The following is a 21414-nucleotide window of genomic DNA, read 5'->3' on the forward strand; positions in this document are numbered from 1 at the left end:
AAATAAAACTATTGTGATATGAAACTCTGAATGTCTACCATGTGGCTGCTTGACAGTACAAACGGCTTCTTTAGTGACCGCTGTTTACAGGCTACAGGAGTTCAATATTCACACCACTGAATCCCAGTAAGAAAGAAAAAAAAGAATACAGTGCATAAGTAATATGTCCTATGCAGACCACATCAAGGCTCTATCCCTGCATTCTGTCTTGTACAGGCTTTTGAGGGGAGATCTATGCCTGGCATATAGGGCATTGTCAGATGCCACTTTGATGGACTTCCTGCATATCCATAAAACAAACAGTACCAGAATTACCTGTTCTAAATACTTAAACCTTGCCTGTGATATAAATAGGACATGCTGGAGAAATAGGTATGTATCACAGAGATTACTCCATCTATAGAACAGGCTCCCCATCCATGTGAAGCAGAGTTTCTCCCTAACCTAATTCAAGTGCAACTTGGACAATTGAATGGGAAACAGGAAATTCATTCCTGGTTTGGCACCTATGTCTCTACTGCAAACAGGTAACCTGTAAATGGTTCATCTCCCAGGCCCATGCTTACACTTATCAAGGGTATCAGAACTTGTCAGAGATTTGGGATGCATGGCTAGGCTTAAAATAGCCCTTGTGGTTGTTAGCCTAGTAAATACCAATGATCCTATGAACCTATGTAGTGATCCCACCATTGCCAACCAATATGTGATGACCCAACATTGGACCAGTAATCAAGGAGCCTCAATCCTCACCATGGGCAACAGTGGGGGACATATACTGGGAGGATAGCAAGTACTCAAACAGTATTTCCAGATGTAGCTCTCTGCATCAAGTGCAAATTCCTTTAAAGAGACAACAGTCAGTTCGGGGCTGGTTTCTCCCTTTTTCTCCAGATCCCCAATAAGACTCCTTACTAGCACAACTACAGAGCTGATAACGCAGCTGAGTGACCAAGGCATGACCTAACAGCACCCTCTCTGTCCAAACAGTGCTTCGTGTCTCTGCTCAAGAAGCTGACACACATACTTTTTGAGGTTTGATTGAAACACATACACACTCACACACACACACACACACACACACACACACACACACACACACACACACACCTGGGAGATGCTGACACAGGTTTACTAGCTATGCCCCCTTCTGCACAGACTATAAGGTAGTTATCACTATCATGCCTAATCTCCTTATCAGCTACTTTAAGGCCCTTAATAAAGGGTCCAGAAACCCTATAACAAAACACAAAATCCAACCAGCACGCAGTCAGCCCAAGAAATCCACAGCTTGTCCAGGGATAAAAACGATTTATTAAATATTCAACAAGAATAATCCAAAACCAAGGGGTTAAGCGCTTTTATCTGATAATCCAGACTTCCTCAGAACCCCGAACAGTTGTAACAAAACCATTTAAAAACCTTTTTTGGCACCAAAAACCAAGTTTTCATTTAAAGATACAACCTCCAAAATCTCAATCATCAAATATTAAATAAAGAAAGAAAATAAAACAAGAATAGTCATATTCCACCCACTCAAAAACACACAATATGTAGATGTGTGTGTATATATACAAATGTAAATAATGTAAATAATATAAATCTAATATTACATATGTAAACCCGATACCAAAATATTGTGATATACTAAAAAAATAGATTAGTTAATTAATTAATACAACTGTGAAGTTGAGTCAACTTCGTTCAAGCCAAAATCAAAAAAGGCTTGATACTAAAAAAATCATTAATTCCAGGAAATCGTGTAGTGTCCGTTAAAATTTGCCATTTAGCTTCTTTCATGGCAAGCAAGGCTTTCCAGTTTCCCCCGAAAGGGGAAACATCCACGGTGTCAATAATGGAAAATGTAAACCTATGTGTGACACCATAGGAAGAAATGTGCCTATAAAGTGCATTCTTGGAATCCTTCTTTTTGATCTTATAAAGATGTTTATAAATATGTTTTCTAAAATGCCTCTCGGTTTTCCCTATATAATATACTGGGCAGGCCAAACATGTTGCAATGTAAACTACATTCATGGTATTACAATTCCCTGTCCTACATCTCACATATGTCCTTTTATAATCTGCCAACCTGATGCCATCATCTTCCCTAATGGCATCACACTGCCTGCAACATCCACATTTCTTTGTCCCTCCATATTTGTGTTTGATGTGGGTCCTCATCTCAAGTAGACTCTTGAGGTTAGGTCCAGTCTTGAAAACAAAACTAGGTCTCTTTCCCAAAATTTCTTCTAAATCATGATCAACACAAATCAACTTCCAATGCTCACAAATTCTCTTCTTAATGTATTGAACAAAAGGTGAATTGGTTAGAACACACACTCTCTGCCTATTTTCTGTTTTTAAACCTTCCCTGCTCTTCCTAAGGGAACCCAAACCCAAAATTGGGGGGTATCTGTTACCCCATTCACCTTTAACGTACGATACAATATCGTCCAATAGTGGGCTAGGGTACCCCCTATCAAGGAACATAGATGTAATAAAGTCAAGTTCCCTACACATAATATCTCTGTTGGAAGACATACGGGCTGCCCTAATGCATTGTCCCTTAAAAACGTTCTTGAAAACGTATCTAGGATGGTTACTACTATATTGTAAGTAGTCGTTAGAAAATGTTTCCTTTCTAAAGATACGGGACACAAACCCTTCATCTGAGTGACTAATGAAAAGGTCCAAATAGGCAATACCACCTGTGTCAAACTGATAGGTGAACTTCAAAAAATCTGTAGTTTGACTGATGTATTCAATAAAAAGGGGAATCCGATTGACGGGACCGTTCCATAAAATAAATAGATCATCCAAATACCTAGTGTAATACACCACATTGGAAAAAAATTCAAAGGGGAACAAAATTTTGTTTCCCACTCTAACATTACCAAATTGGCGAAAATGTTTCAAGGAGACAGACAAACCGATTATGAGTCAAATTTTCAGGGGGGGAGATTTTTTCCTGCACCCAAAAGACAACACCCAATGCACAACAGGAGATGGTAACTAAGGACCCCGTAGGTCATAGAATATGTCCCGAAGGGGTGGAATATTCTTTCGGACATCCATCCAGAGGGACTATAATTCCCTCCCCTTTGGTTTTAGATGGTTTAGATGTTTTAGAAATTTCAGAAGCATCTGACACTTTAATCCAGGATAGGTTGAGTAATACCTTCCATCAAGAAACTAATTTGGAAATGAAGGGAATTATCCATTCCTATCATGGGTTTTACATTTTTAATTATACAGACCTTCACATTACTCAAGAAATGTTTCCGTTATTTACTAAGGGAATCAAGTTTATTCCAACGGTGTGTTTCAATTTAGTTGATGTTACAAAAGAGGTTAAGTTGTATTGTAGATGGTTGAATTTAGCCCTGCAGTTCAAACAGGCTACTGAGGATCAAAATACAACTCCTAGTACTAGAATATTGAAAAGGAGTACTTTTATTCCAGTTTCTCACCCACAGGTGTCAAATTTTGAGAAAATGGTTTGTCAAGATTTATACAGTTTTACAAAAACTATGAAGTTGGATTGTTCTAACAAACACGTTGATAATTTAACAGAAGAGGAACGTACATGTTTGGACTTTTTTATTTCCAACAGAGATATTCGGGTCATGAAGCCTGATAAAGGGGGTGGGATAGTGTTGTTTAAAAGTGTGGATTATACCAACGCAATGACTAATATTATTTTACAATCTGGTAACTATGAGTTGGTATCTTTGAACGAAATCAACATAGGATACAAAAGGATAGATTTAGCTATTGAAGAATATTTTTTGGACCAGAAGATTACCAAGGATATTTACAAATATTTAAAGGTTGAATACCCCATTCTGGCTACAATCTTTGGTATACCTAAAGTCCATAAATGTATTTCCCAGCCCCCTTTTAGGCCCATTGTCTCTGGTAGTCATTCCAAGACCTACCCTACAGGGGTTATCATTGACAGGTGGACCAAACCGCTATATGAAAAGATTCCACACCTCATCAAGGACTCTTGGTCATTTTTAGGTCAATTGACATCAGACTTGTGGAGAAAGGGGTTAACTTTTATGACCATTGATGTAGCTGATCTCTTTTCTTGTATCCCGAGGGATACAGGTCTTGAATTTTTTAGTAACAGTCTCAGACAATATTCTGACTTTAATTGGGACCGAGTTTGTCTCATTGTTGATATGATGGCACTTGTTCTGGATTACAATTTTATTCAATTTGAAGGGGAATATTACAAGCAAAGGAGGGGCGTGGCAATGGGGGCTTCCTGTGCCCCATCGTAAACGCAGTATGTGTCGCAAAAACACCCCAGTTTCAGTAAAGTTGTTATTTTCTACGGTTTGTATGTTGCTTTTTCTGTGAGCGAACAGAGCAGTAAGCATAGCATAATAAATGTCTGTCCTGTGAAGTATACGGTTTGCTTCATAGATGCGTACCATGTCTATGCAGGATATGTGGCATAGTTCTGATTAAGTCTAGTTGTACTAGATGAAAGCGCTAAACAACCTTCATTAAAAGTGTGGAATTTATTCACATCTCCAGCGTCTTTGTGATTCCGCTAGTAGCCTTTTGGATTAATTTCATTTTGGTTGTAGTGGCTACTTGGACTTTTTTCTATTAATTAACTAATCTATTTTTTTAGTATATCACAATATTTTGATATCAGGTTTGCATATGTAATATTAGATTTATATTATTTACATTATTTACATTTGTATATACACACACATCTACATATTGTGTGTTTTTTGAGTGGGTGGAATATGACTATTCTTGTTTTATTTTCTTTCTTTATTTAATATTTGATGATTGAGATTTTGGAGGTTGTATCTTTAAATGAAAACTTGTTTTTTGGTGCCAAAAAAGGTTTTTAAATGGTTTTGTTACAACTGTTCGGGGTTCTGAGGAAGTCTGGATTATCAGATGAAAGCGCTTAACCCCTTGGTTTTGGATTATTCTTGTTGAATTTTTAATAAATTGTTTTTATCCCTGGACAAGCTGTGGATTTCTTGGGCCTTAATAAAGGGTGCCCAATCTTAATGTGTAATATTAATATTAATGCAAATAGTAGTTTGACCAAGAACAAGGTTATTAGGAGTGGCCCACATAGTGTCACCAAATAAATATGAAAGTGCTCTCAGAACTTAAATATCTCTACACAGATCAGCCACAATGAAAGGTTTAAATATATTTAATAATAAATAACAAAAGAACAAGAAAATACGCAATATACATTCACAGTGGCATCAGACTTCAAAACCACAGGAAATATTTCAAACAACATTGCAGGGTAGTCTCAAATAAATAAAGAAAAATATCAAAAGTAAGATTCACTATATACCTGACTGTATCTCAGAGAGTTGCTATACCCTAGAAATGTACTTATAGAGCAAGGCAGATGTTGTGGTGAATGGTTCTTGTCAGGTCTAAGACAGAATACAGAATGCTCTGTCTATCTAAGGGATTTCTCAATTTAATATCCCAAATATTACTGCTGGGATAGCTTACAGAATGACATAATTTCTTGCCATCTGACTCTAGTTCCCAGATGGGAGCTAGCAGCATTTAGCATTTACCTTTGAAAATACACACCCTTTGGCAGATGCTGGAAGTCATAAAATAATTATATTCCTCCACATTTCAAGACTAGTAATTATTGCACCCTAAAGGCAATACAGAAACTTCCTTAGTACATGCATTGTGTCTCTTGTTGCACTGAAAACTAAAAGATACCATCTTTTGTGGCCTAGCCACAAAGTAATTTAATTTATTTTTCTGATGTTAACCTCCTGTATTCCAGTTTCCACTTTTAATATATATACATTTAAACAGTTATAACCATGTGTGTACATTTCTTTTCTCTTCCAATAAGGCCCACTGTGGTTACATTTTAAGCACAAGCACTTTATAAAATACCTTTTTAACACATGTATGTACAAAGTGGTTTGATATACATGGCATACAGTTCTAATACAGTTGTAATACAAGCATCTTCTATAAATCATGGTGATATTCACAAATATATAATTATTTACACAATTCCAGATAGCTGTACTGGCAGTATATCTATCCCTTTGTCACAGATGTTTTCTCTGGGGGTAAGAATTATTCCTGCCAATTTGGAAACTGAGAAAATTGTCCAAATTATTATAGGTTCATAGGATGGTACTAGGCTATCAGCCCTAGGGCCTATACAAGCCTAGCCATAACAATTCCCTGGCTATTTCTTCCCACACTATTTACTTCCCTAGAGGTATTGAATAATGCAACTTTTGAATCTGTAACCTAATTACTATTGAAATGACTGTTATGCCTACTGTTGCACTGCTGAATCAAATGGCATTTGCTTTCACCCTTACTTCTACAGGAGGTACATGTGTATTCATTTATTTGGAATGCTGCTTGTTCTACTTGTTTAGAAATTATGCAAAGGATTGTGGAGTTGTCTCTTGCTAAAGAAGCTGACAGCTTGCAGTGGGCATGGCTGATAAATTTATTTTCTAGATGGGGAAGAAATCTTTTCAAATCCGTCATGCTTATTGTGATTATAATTATTCTTTTGTGCATTATTGTATTTATGTGCAGAATGCTGCTCATGAAGATTTTACAACCAGAAAAAGTATTAATTTGCAAAATATACATGCTAGAGATAAAAATGAAAATGTTCCAATGACCACACTTAAAGAAAATAATGTTGAAAAAGAAGATAGTGAGGAAAGTGTATTAAAAAGTTTCAGACAAATCTATGATAATATATACATAAATAAATTTTTACTCCAGTGAGGCATAGTTATGTGTTTATTGCTCACAAAATTGTTTTTGCTAAGCATTTATATAAGCATTGTGCATGTCAAGGTTAGAAGGAAACTAGATATGAAGAATATCTGACTGCATGTGACAAAAAGTGTCTACCCATTTGAAAACTTGTTATTATTTTCCAGTCATTAAGAAATACTTGACTTGAGTGATACCTCACAGCATCAAATGGGGAATTGAGAAGGGTGAAGTGCAAGATGAGAAAATGTTCAGTGCTCTGTATAATACTCTTTTTCAAGAAGCAGACTATTGTTTTAAGATGGATTCCGACAGCCTAGGCCAGTCTTGAGTTTTCTTGTCCTGTCTTGATATTTGCTAAGTGACAATGTAGATAGTGGCAAAGTGGAATATCAGAACTTGTGCCTAATGGGGAAAGGCACAGATAAGTGGTCTTCATATTTTTAGTAAACAAACAATACGGAAGTGTTATGTTTTAATTGGTCAGTGACTATAGTCGGATAGATAAAATGTTTGCTCATAAGATTTTACAGTATAAAATTACTGTTTCTCTTTTCTAAGAGACAAGACATTGCTTACTTAGTCTCCCACATATGTGTGTTCTTTTACAATAAAAGAGATCATTCTGTTCTTCTGCTCAGTGTTGCAAGAAGTTATTTGGTACCTATTCTCATCTCCTCTGCTTTTTTTAGGACCAAAGTTCAACAGGCATTACTTCTAAGATGTAAATTAAAGCAAAGAAGGCATCTGTAGGATTTGCAGAGGAATCCCCACTCCCTTCCAAACACCAGCAATGTTTCCCTGGTACGAATCACTGTATACATGTATTGCTTCTGCTTAATTTTTAGCCCACAACACATTTCCTTTCCAAGTAATTTTGAGAGCTGCTGGATATGTGTCTTAAATGCCAGGCTGCTGTAAACAGACCTTTTTGTTTCAAATAAATCAGATGCAAAATCATCAACTGTTTTACCTCTACAGTCACCCATCATAATGTCATTCCAAAGTGCAACAATCTCAGGAATGCATTAATTCATCCTATTACTATGGCATCTTGCAATTAAGTGTCTTGATTTGTCAGCATTTCCAGAAAATCTGCCAATCCTGTTTGCTCTGTTTATTAAACTAGTTAGGTCTTCCAGTTGCTTGCCATATCTACTGTTTTACATATTGTTCTGCTTCTTTCTCTTGCAGCCATTTCCTCGGCCTAATGACTCTGAAGTTTTCTCTGTGTGCTCAACATTCTAAATCCTGATGCTTTTCTAGCAAAGTTTGTATTTTTGCATGCAACCATTTAATTTTATTTTCCTGACACTTTACTGCACTTTCCAAACAATCTACCTTTTGCTATATACAGCAAAATATTTGCAGTGTTTTTTATTATTTTCCCTAAATTCATCTACCTGCTAACATAGAGTTTTATTGACATGCTACAAGATTTTGTCAACTTATCCTTCTGTTTTGGTGATTCAAAAGCTCTACACAAGTCATTTTTCATTCTAAACCACTTTCAGCACAATTTCCTCTAGGTATGCTTTGCTAAAACCTCCAAACCCCATGGAAAAAATAAACTTTTAACATTTACCAGGCACAGGGCTGCTGAAATAGACAGCCATCCTATATGTTGGCTCACTTGTCCCCCAGTTTTCTAACATTATAGTAATCATTTAACTCTGCTTCTTCAGTCATTTGGTGTCTATTTTTACTGTGAAGACTAAAGCCTAAATCCAAATCTTGGAGAAGAATGTTACCTTCACCATTTATTGATTGCATTTCCCACTTTATAATTTTTATGTACACAAATGAATATATAATATACATGGCATTATGAAGACCTGAATGCTAGAGAGAGAGAGAGAGTAAGCTGTTTGTTTAAGTTACTTACAAGCTGATAACTTAGTACAGAGATTGCATTTAATACATTTTGCTGAGAGTGAGATATTTGCTGCATCAAGCAGAATTTATATGGAAAATTGTTTATAACTGGTCGTTATGTAACAATTACTTCAGTACTTTTCCACACCCCCTGAAAGTTCATATAGTGATCATGTATTAATCATTTCACTTCTGGCCTGCTTTCAGCTAACTTTTAAAGATGGTTACTTGCTTTTACTAAGAAGTGGGTTTTAAATATTAGCAGAAATTCACAGACTGACTGTGACCTTAGAGTAAGGCCTCTTCATGTGAATATTCACAGGTGTTCTGGGCAATCAGAACAGTAAAATGTATTTATTTATTTATTTGTTTGCTTGTTTGTTTGTTTGTGTTCTTTATTTACTGGGAAAGTCAAACTTCGTAATGTCCATTTTCAGTGGAGGCCCAGAGAGAAAGGCTCCATTTGCTTACATTGCATTATACCAAGTTCCAGTTAAGCACACAATAGTTACATTTTTATTTACGTCATACACAAACAGTGGTTACATTTATACATTCTAAGATTTTACAGAGGTGGAATTTACTAAAATGAAAGCTCAGGTGCAACAAGCGGTTATGTATAAAAATTGTAATGTCATTTCAGTGAGAGGTTGAATGTATTGTATTTAAGGAGACCATTTGGATAGAATCATATGGTGAACACAAAGTCTCAACCTTATGATGAGTGTATGCAGGACCAGGATTGGTTAAGATGCTGTTTAAGCAGTGGTTTAAAAGTACTGAGTTTGTCAGAGAGTTTTATATGTATGGGGATATTATTCCAGAGTTTAGGAAATTATTGGGAGTGGAGCAAGTCTCCTGCAACATTCTTTGACTTATTTGTAAGTAATAAAAATTTATTAGTAGAGCAGAGGTCCCTTCCTGGACAGTAAAAATAAATCACAAGTAATTTTCCTGTCACTCTGAATGTGTAACACATATGTTTTCTTTTTGCCTGACTCCTATGAGTATGCTCATCAACATGGCTTTACACTTATGCTCTAGCCAACCACATAGATACCCAAGTACATTTTCCCTGGGATTCATGATGCTTGCGCCAGGCGCAGGCGTAGCGTAGGCAGTATAATGCCAAATATGGCCACCGAGCAATTCAGGTACGATCCAATTCCACGTGCACTACCGGCGTACACCAGAACTGCACAGCCCTCAGCTTAGGTATGCTAATCACCCCATGTACAGTGTCACACCATGCAAATGAAGGCATATAGCGAGTCATGAAGTGGTGCAGGCGTAGCATAAGCCCATGGAAATGTAACCCAAAAAACGCGGTTTACATTTTCCCAAACAGAACATCGGAGCTATGGAAGTGGACCAGACTCATGTATTACAAATTTAACATATGCCAATGGCTAAATAGACAGCCAATGGCATAAGAAAAGATGCACAACACCTAAAAAACAACATTTAATGTAATTTCCACAGTAACGCACAGTACAACCACAGGGCATGTGTGCGCAAACTGGAACACAAAGAAAATATATACAAATGTCATAAAATCGCAATGTAATACAAATCAGGATTTCACCATAATACGCAATGGTATGCATGGTACACCACAACCAAGGTGCAAGGGTTGTTAAGGGTCTGCGACAGTGTTCAGTGCGGTAACTATGAATTAGTAGTCAATGCCATGCAAATGAGGCAGGTAATACTGAATCGCAAATGTCCCGCCAGATGAAGGATGTACCATACGGCGCAGCGCTATAACACAGAGGAGTGGCTCAGAGGTGATACATGACATCAGCAGAGGGTTGTGAAACTGTAGCTGTAAGCACATTGGAGCAATGCAAATCTGGCCTGGCTGTTGCTAAGCAAAGCTGCAGGACAGGGGTGGGGAGGTAGGTATAGAATCGTTTAGCTGAGAGCACATATGATGCCCGAAAGTGCATGTGTATGGGGATGAAAACATGCCCGAAACCCAGTAAGCGGATGCATGTACCACGAACAATAGCACAAACAGGAAGGTCAGGGGAAGAATAGAAGGAAATGCTGCAGTATGGTAATTGGAGTACAACTGAACAATTAACACCTATCAACTCACTGTGGCCAATCGACAGCAGCTGACAAGTCTGCTTGCAGAAACCTGCAAAACAGGATGGGGAGGCATTGGATTGCAAAGAAAGGAGGGGAGGCATTGGATTGCAAAGATAGGAGAACTGTCATAGCAGAGTAAAGCAAACCTACAGTAGACCGGCAATAGAACACATTACGCAAGATAAGCCAGGTCTAGGAAAGTACAAATGAAAGCAGGCTGCTGGATGTATGCCAGAAAATGGTAGGTGAAACGTGCAGAAATGTAAAGGGAAGGGGAAGAGGTAATCCACGGCAGCCAAATGTAATTCAACACCAAAGTCACCACAATAGTAGTTCCTGTAGTAAAACACATAAGATACCCTGTAGCTACAGTCATACATACACACCCTATGACATCATCGGTGTTCACAGCACAATAGTATAAAGTGTGAAAGCACCCGACACACACCTGTGTATTCCCAAACACTGCACCATAGGTGTAAACACATGGGGAACTTTTAAAATGTACATGTTGGGAGCTGCCATAGCTGTGATTCATCACCATGTGTTAGAGACTGACGGTGGTGTGGAGGATGATGCCGACAACCACCGCAGGCCCCGGAGGAGGAGAAGAGTGTTCAGACCAAGGGTAACCTACCAGGGGCTACATGATCTGGAGATAGTAGAGTGTTACAGGGTGGACAGGGACATCTTACAGCAAATAGTGGAGCTGTGCCGGCCACACCTGAGAACCAGAAACAACAGAGGGGAACCCATCCCAGTGGACACGACGGTATGTGTAAGCTTGCGAATACTAGCCACAGGTACCTTTCAAAGGCCAACTGGAGATATAATGGGGATCTCACAGGCATCAGCATCCAGGATACTACACCAGTTCCTGGATGCCATGTTACCACATGCCAATGAGCATATGTACTTCCCCCGAACCCAGGAGGAGTTGGCCAGCAAAATGCGTCACTTCCACCGTGTGGCACACTACCCGGAGGTACTGGGTGCGATAGACTGCACACACATACATATCAAGTCACCACACGGTGAGCATGGTAGGTGCTACATAAACCGCAAGGGATTCCACTCCATCAACTGCCAGGTCATGTGCAATGCCCAGGGCATTATCATGGATGTGTGTGCTGGCAGCCCTGGAAGCTACCATGACTCCCATATCTGGCATGCCTCACAGCTGTATCAGGTATTTGTCAGGGGGGACATCCCACATGGCCACCTTGTGGGGGATGCTGGCTATACACTGGAGCCGTGGATGATGACTCCCATCAGAAATGCACACACACCCATGCAAGAACGCCATAATGAGGCACACGCACAAGCCAGAATCATCATAGAGTGTGTGTTCAAGATGCTGCAATCACAGTTCCATTGCTTGGACACATCTGGTGGAGCCTTGCAGTACTCTCCAGGCACATGTGCCCACATCTTCATAGTATGTGCCATGCTACATAATATGATCCTGTGGAAACAGCTGCAGCAGGGACAAAATGGTGACGGCCCACATAGCCCACCACAATTGCCAAGGCCATCACAGGCACAGAGGGATTCAGACCATGAACACACTGTGCCAGCCCCAGTAGGCAGACGGAGGCATGCCCAATATGCCTACGCCTTGGCAAAGAGGGAACATATAGCACATACTCTGACAGTGTAGGCCCCTACGGACTGACACAACTCTCCACCTGCACACACAGTAAAATGGATGGCACACACACACGACCACCTGTAAATTGTAATGTATAGGTGGCCCACTGTGTGAATCCTACATAGGCAGCCCTCAAACATTGTACACACAACAGCTATTGGAACACGGAATGTCAACACCTGAACAGTACATGCACCTATCAGCATATGTTGGTGCTGTGTGTATAGGTTCCCAGGTACATCGGTAGGTACACACCCGATTGTCAGAGGCCATACACCAAACGAGGCAAACAGTGTCTGCTGTTGCCACAACATTGAGTAACCAACTGTCGCTTAGTGGAGCAGAGGCAATCGCGGGATCACATGTGTGTAAGCATTGTTCTGCACACACTCTGCACGGATTCCCTGCTGCGTTAATGAGGGGCTCCACATAATGTAATCATGGATGTTGTGTCAAGGCATAGGGTGTACCCATGACAGGTATTCGTCACCCCAGCATGCTCCACCTACGGTCATTTGAAAGTGTAGCACATTATCGTGTGGGGCTCACTGTGATATACATAACCCAATGCTGGAGCACATCCAGTAAACATCACATGGACATACCATTAACTGGACTCATCAATATGTAAACTAACTGAGTTACCCATGTGAGTGCAGTATGGAGTAACAGCCGTAGTATACTCCACATACAAAACGCCATAACACGTGTACACATCCCAGATGGGCAAGTGGTAAATGAAGTGACCGTGGTGCATGTTCCCGGTCCCATGTCCTGCAAGGGATGTAACGTAATCCCAAAGGCACAAGTAATGCATGTCAGATGCAGGTCATCAGATCATGTTTAGCACACGCTAGCGGGAATATGCGTTGCCCACTGCTGGTAAGCGTTGTTTAACTATGACTATATGGATATGCGCGAAACAGGGCTAATCTTCCCCGAATATCACGCAGATCATGGTCAATGATGTCCAGAACAGGTGATTAAATCAGCATTATTCACCCCTGTACTAATAGCGCCTGCTCTGAAGAGTAAAACGACCACTGCCAAGAGTAGAACACGCAATCATGTATACAATCACCTAACACTATGGTAACCAAGATGTACCTACGGTAGGGTTGCCACCTTTTCAAATGACCAATGTGGGACATACGTCAGATTTCTGCAGGCCAACACATACACCCGACCAGTATGAAAATCAGAACTTCACATTTTTGCCTAGATAAAAGCTTATTCTTGTAATGTTTTAGTTACTTATTCTGTTTCTTATAACATTTAGGTGGTTCAGATACAGAATAACTGTTTTATGCAACTATTACATAAACTATTGAAAATAAGTTTGTCCTACAATCTCAGGACATTTGCCATTTTACAAATATTTTGCAGGACACAACTTCCCAAAGAGGGACTGTCCTTCGCAAAGTGGGTCAGGTGGTAACCTTAACCTACGGCAGGTGTGTAATGTGACAGGTACAGACACAAACGTGCAGAGTCCAGGAAACAGTATACACCAAGTACACAATGAAAGGTGTAGCTTGCCTGTCACTTTCCCTATCAGATATATATATATATATATATATATATATATATATATATATATATATATATATATATATATATACATATATACATATATATAATACAGATAGAAAGGGCGATAGAGTGATATATGTTGATATATACGGATTCACCGATATCTGCAAATATATAGATAGGTCAACGACATTCATAAAACCTTGGAGGTACAAATAAATAGGATACCGCCAACTATGGAATGTGTCACATACCGACACGTGTAACCACGAGGCTGAAAGACCAAAAGAACACAGTACCAGAACAGTAGAACCGCGAGTAATAGTATGACAATATGAAGGAACATTTAGTTACCGCTGCCGGTGTTGCTATCCACGTAGGTACTGTGTTCAACTGTGTATGTGAGTGCCGTAGTCTGTGTATGTGTGTGTTCAGGGTGCCGTGTGCATGTCTGTGTGACTGTAATGTGTGTGTGGGTGTGTGTGTGTGTGTGTCCGCATCGTGTGTCTGTTAGTGCCAACTCGGAGGTAGATCATTACGGTAGGTGTGGGTATAGCTAGCCATAGGCATACGGTTACCACCTGTCCCACATTAGAAGGGACAGCCCCTCCCTGGGCATTTGTGTCCTGACATAAAACATTACAAAGGGCAACTGTCTGAGATTGTAGGACATTACTATGTCCCATATATTATGTAATAGTTGTATGAAATAGTTATGCCTGTATGTAAAAAATGTAAATGTTACATGCAATATGATAAGTAGCCAAAGTCCCACAACAATAAGTATGTATTGAGGATAAAAGTATGTGCTATCCTGTGTACTGACCGTGGATATGTGTCGGCCTGTAATTACTGATGTGTGTCCCGCAAGTGTCCAACAATGGCCCATAAGAAAAGGTGGCAACCCATGCCAAAGAGGTTCTGTCACCAACACAACTGCAATGACTGCAAATATCTGGGACAAAAATACACAGGATAGCTGTCATTTAAAAATATCCCTTTACATATCACTGTAATTCTGGAGGTATGGAAGTATCAACCTCACCTGCATACTATATAGAAACCAATTAACAATGGCTCAATGTATAATCCCGTAACATAAGTCTACTAACTGATAGCTCTTTAATTAGGGAAGGAGCCCACACACACATATATATGAAATATGTAGAAATGCAAGCCCCACAAACCTGTAAATGCTACGTACACCCACCTACATCCCCCACACTAGAAACTATAGCAATACAAACTGTAATTACAGCACAAACATCCAGTCAGACAATTACATCTGCAGAAGCGTTAACATACCTTGTGAGAGACACATTTAAAGGAGCCCTGCAAAACTGTAGCCGTTGTATCATGGAACAAACGGCGATGTTACAGGTTTTGTTTGCAATAGTCCATTATCAGATGGTTGGGATGACAGGTACACTCACATGTAGAACCACATACTCTAGCCGCCACACACAATCCACTGGGGACATGGATCCAAACTATACATGTCTCTACACATAGCAGTTGCAATTACACACAACAAAACACAATACAGGCCGTCTCCTCGAAGGTAGGGCAAATGGGCAACGCCCAAGTGGAGAATTCAATTATACCCCACTGTTGCCATGTAATTGGCGACTGGAGTAGCTGCACAGCTGTTGTGCAAGTAATAAGTCACTCAGGAACACCAATTGGCGGCAGGAAACCACATGTTACAGGTATCGACGTATATAAGGATGACTTGCCAGACATTCAAACCGTATGCTCATACCATAGAACTGTTTAAACAGTGTAAGAGAGATAGAGATGAAAGTCTGGAATGATAACAAGGTATGTAGAACACTCGGTATGTAAGTTTATGTATAGCATGTTTCATATTAATTATGTTAGTGTATGTATAGCCTGGTTTGCATTAATTAAAAGTGTCTGCAATGCATAAAGTGGGAAAAGGTATTTATGTAGTGATGTCTTGCTGAGCATACTAACGCTTGTAGAAATTGTGCGTCCAGCAGTGGGCCACAAGGTAAACATCACAGATACCACAAGGGATGCTACATGAGGGCTTGAAACAGAACAATTCCATACCACCCGCCTTCAGTGGTAGGGTATGTCCAACAAGTACGTGCCATAGCAGGGGATAGTATATGTTGATATACTGTCACAGTAGGCATGTGTATGGGCATATAATGACAATGACATGTCTAAGGTGGTCCCGCTGTGTAAGTATGCTTTGCATTATGGGATACTATGTAAAATATGTGTAATGTATAGTATTTTAGGTAGATATGTCGGATATGCTACACAGCATAACAGGCATATCATGCATACCAAAGGTATCATCTATTGGCATGTACAATGTACAATAACAGGATACATATGGCTTGTAGTCAAGGGACATTGTAATAGCATGATAGCTAATCTAAATGGAAGGGCTACTCCAGTAACCATGCACAAAGGATATGTAATAGCTTCACAGGTTCATAGTGGGGTACTATGCAGTCTGGCAAGTCTATGTGTAAGCACAACCATAGTGTTCACACCAGTGGCACCTCTCTAGGGTAGTGTCCTGTGAACAGCAGAGCCATGTGTTACCTGCACCTCTGCACAGTACAGCCACTGCAGTGATCCCGGGCATACATGTGTCTCCCATCCACCAAGTGAGGTATCACATGAACAGTGCTACTGAGTGTCCCTGCGTGATGTACATAGTAATCATGTTCCAAAGCATGGTGAGTGTCTGGTTTGGGAATGTAACCCTCAAGCACATCCCACTCATCGTTTCGTGTGTGCACATATCCATGAGTATGTTGCTCACAGTGGCTTTTGCTTATGTCGCATATGTGGAGTATATCCATTAATATTGTTGTGGACATGGGCCCTGTCTGTTCAGCAGAGGTCACCCCTGAGTATGTAGTATGCAAATGTGTACAGACGTGGTGTCCGTAGTTCAGCCGCATAATTTAACTGTCATGGCATGTTAATGTTGTGGTATGTAAAACCGTAGCTGTTGTGTAAGGTACACCCAAAACGGGGTGTTGTACCCTTAAATGTGTGTATACGTCTGGAGTTCAGAGGTACAATGGTTGTCTATGTACCAGCTACACACCCAGTACAGATAAGTGTGGTCACGTAGAAGGATATCCATGCCACAGTGACAATATGGTTATCACAGGAGTGGGTGTGACATAGGTGTGTACTATAAACATGTACAATGTGTCATGTATGTAGGGGACTACCACCTATGTGATAGTCAGTGGGTGAATAGTGTAATGCAAAGGGGATGTTCATGCACCTTGTGTCATGCAGCTTGAGGCCATGATATTGATATCAGGTATCCGTCACAGTGACACCCTTATGGATGGAGTCAGTATCAGCTGGTGGAGCAATCATGGTGCTTTGTATGCAGTGGTCTGTAAAGCTAGGCAGGGAAAGTCCCTCTGTGCTAGCCTGTACCTCAGGGAAGCATATACCAAACATGAGGGGCCCTATGACTGAGGACTGTGGTATGCCAAGTGTAACTGCAATACAGTAGGTACTATGGTATGCTACCTTCATTGTGTGTGTGTCCTGTCCATGAGCCACTTTGCATAACATCCTGAGACATAGGGTTCGATGTGCAGGTGGATGTGTATGTTGTCAATACCAGAATGGAGAACGGTGCTGAAAGGCAATGACAGGACAATGTAGGCTGTGTGGACCCCCGTACCATCATCAACTACCCTGGTAACTGTATGAAAGGAGTCCACCAGGTGTAGGAGCCATGCTCTGGCCCTAACAAGTCCAACCTGGGTGGCATCAAAAGACCGGAGCCCAACAATGTCTCTGTGAATGACGTCCATGATGATGTGCCCCATAGCAGTGCAGAACAGTCCAGTCAGGTGTGTAGGGCAATAGTCCCACTCAGGCATTGTGGCGCCACCTGTGTGGAGTGTGATAACTGTTGCTGTATATCATTCAGGGGCCACAATGTCTGATACAAGGCTATTACTGAATATGGTGGCCTAGTGGGGAGACATGCCGTTCAGAGGTTTGTGGACAGCACAGCCATGGACTTTGGATGGTCACATGGGGCCAGTGTCCCAGGCCATATAGAGTACAGGTTAGTACTGTGTAGTTGTGACCGCAGGGACACCGCAATGTTCCTGCATGGATTGTGGCCCTGTAGGGAGTGAGAGGGTGTAATGTTAGCATTGAATCCATCTGCCAGCATGTTGCCAACATCACCTGGTTCTGTAATGTTCCTGAGTAACTGTTATATGTGAGAGCAGATGTGGGTATTGCCATTGACTACTGACATACCACCATAATGCCTTGTGGTACACCCCGGAATGTGTAGCAGTAATGTTTACATAGCTAGTTTTGGAGTATGTGATGAGGGATCCTGTGGCCCTACCGAGGCTGACCAGTGAGCTACCCCACCCATGGGATTGTACACCACTGTGCAATAGCCTCCACCTGTTGTTGTAAATTATGTTCATGGAACTGGACCCACAGAGTGGCATCTGCTATCTGGTGGGTACCATCATGGCACTGTGTGGAATAGCATGATCCATGCAGTTGTGTACATGCTAATGAAGTGCACTGGGGTATGTGTCAGCGTTTGTATGTGTATTGTCCATCTGCACGGGTGTCATGACGTTAACTACCGCTGTCATAAGATGTCTGTAGTAGGTGTTGTAGTACTCATGTACTGTGTATGCTGTGAAGGGTGCAGTGCCAGGATGTGGCTAACAAGGGTGATTAGCATATGTCCGGAATCCACCAATGAGGGGATAACCCCAGGTGTGGCACACCAGTCACATGTTGGTAGTGTCCATGTCAAGGATATTGTTGGCCTTGGAGGTGGTGTGTATGGGTTGATCCAGCCCAGTAGAGGTTATGAATCATGGACAGCATTGGCCTAATATGTCGGTACATGAGTGGCTATCCTAGTTAAGTATGGGGTAGTGTCAGTCTCACATCAGTAGTATCTGTCTGAGCCCTACTGTCCAGTACAGCAACAAATGAGGTCTGGTAACCGTGGGGTATGTTGTTGAATCCGTAGCTTGTTACAATGTGTATAGCAGTTCTGGACACAGTTAGTTGCACATGGAGCACATCTGATGCATTGTGCTAAGTAACTAGCCAGGATGTGTGTACAACATAGTGGAATATGGGAACACCTCAGCCATGGGTGTGCTGGTCCAGGTACATGCCTGAAAGGTATGGTCTGTGTATAATCTGTCATTGCAGGTGTGCTCTGCAGATCCTAGAGGCAGGTCCCAGTCACTGCAGAGATATTGAAGTGGTGCATTATAAGGAGTGCCTTGCCTGCGTGCGTCAGAGATGAAGATGTCAAGCATTACGTCACATGACCCCATGTTTTGCTTGCCAGTTCCCATTCTGGTGGAGAATGTTATTGGAAACTGTGCAAGACAGGCAGTATAGAAGCAGCAAGAGCCTTACATGTAATCTGTACTCCCAGGGCTGACAGGTGCAGGTCATCTGTGCCAAAGCATCGTATTGTTTGACCATGTCAGTCAAAGCGGACAGATACCAGATGCCTGTGGAATGACAGCAGAAACATAGCCAACTGTTGAAGTGACACAGTTAGTCATTGACAGTGGTATCAGGTCCGGATGAATGCATAATGCTCCCCAGGGCTTGGGTTACAAGACTGGTGAGCTATTGCATGTCCCTGCACACGTAGTCTGTGAAGTTGCATCTCAGGGAAGTCATACTAACATGGAGAATGACAGTCACATTGTACCTGGTGAGGTGTGGCATGGGTGCATAGGTTATGTTGCAGAACCAGTTAACTGACAGCAAGATGTAAGCGACTATTGCCTTGTGTAGCCCGCTGAGTGGAACAGCAGTGTGACCGCCTACAGAGTCACCTATGACAGGTGTGTTGTGTATGTTATAACACCCTATTGGCTGTATGTGATGGGCACACATGAGTCTGTGGGCTATACGTTGTTGTTGTGTTTGGTGAAGGGGGCTGCCTTTGGTGCCTACACAGAGTATGGAGAGGTACTGCACATGTTGTCCTTGTATGTGTGGCCTGTGGTGGAGATCTTGTGAAACTATGTGATGAGTGGGGTGTGTTGCGAATGTTACACATCCCCACATGAGTGTCAGGTGCAGTCAGGGTTGGTGACAGCATTACTCCCAGCAGGGCTGCATATGTGCATCCCCCACAGGCTATAGTGTCGTATGTTGGGAGGTGAGCACTGACTGTGTACGTGAGACAATTGCTCTGTTGCCACATGTACACCATATTCATCATATAGACAGGCAATAGCACTGGTACGTGACAGTTGGACATGCCTGTATATACAATCATGTCTCACAAGATATGTGAGTTACGTGTGTACAACAGCTGTTGTACTGTAAGCAAGCTGGAAATGTAAGGGCAGACAGTGTACCTGTAATAAATGGTGTGGAATGGGTGCTATATTAATCAGTAGCTCATGACGTGCTCACAAGTTCTGAACAAGTGCTGAGCATGAACATACAATACAGATAGGGTGTTAGATAATATCAACCCACAAGTGGTGTCGACAGTCATAATTGGTGGCACCGCACTATAACCCTGCTGAGTATGGTCTGCAAGTCCATGAACCATTATCAATGTAGATGTTAGCAGTACAGATGTACATGACAGTACGGATGTTTGACTACATATACCTTTGTATGTCACAGGAGTGTTCTACCAGTGGCCTGTTGACAGAATCACAACTACAAAAGGTGCCAGAGTGACATGTGCATATCACACCAGTGCCAGCTACAGTAAAACAGGGTTAATGTGTTGTACTCCACCAACATTGTAGCCCATACCACACAGACAAATGTCAGGTATCTGTGTATTACAAAGACATGCATCTGGAGCGTTTCTCCCCGGGCCTCCGCTGAAAATTGGCTTTGTTCCAAGTCGGACTTTCCCGGTTAACAAATGATAAATAAAATAAAAAAATAAATAAATAAAAATGTAAGGATGTGAATGGCTATGACCTATGAGCAATAGCTGTCTCAGTGTTGTGAACAACATACAGAATGGGCTGTGTGGGTGAGGTGTGTGACATATGTGCACATTCTGATGGATGATATCAGCATTGTCACCGCTAGGTGAATATCCCTGTACCCATTAACTACCACCTAGGCTGTGGTCAACATTATGGATACTGTGTAAGGGATGGTGCTGTGCAGTACACCTCCCTGAATTGGTGACATCTCCAGGCCCCTTAGGTAGTCATACGAGGTACCCATGTCATGACAGGGTGCCATCCATGAGCAAGGAGATTATTGGACAGGCATACACAGCACTCGGGTGACCAATATTGGATCACATATCACCTTTAAGGGGTATTGGCCATGCGTGGATGGGTGATACCAGCCTTCACAATCCTCACCTCTACTATGCAGCATGCTGTCTACCTTGCATAAAGACATTTGCTACACTATGCTGTTGGACATGCTACATGTCCATATCCTGATCTGAAAGACATACG

This window comes from Protopterus annectens, chromosome 2.part1, assembly GCF_019279795.1.
Source record: "Protopterus annectens isolate FY-2018-M chromosome 2.part1, PAN1.0, whole genome shotgun sequence".
Classification (NCBI taxonomy): domain Eukaryota; kingdom Metazoa; phylum Chordata; order Ceratodontiformes; family Protopteridae; genus Protopterus; species Protopterus annectens.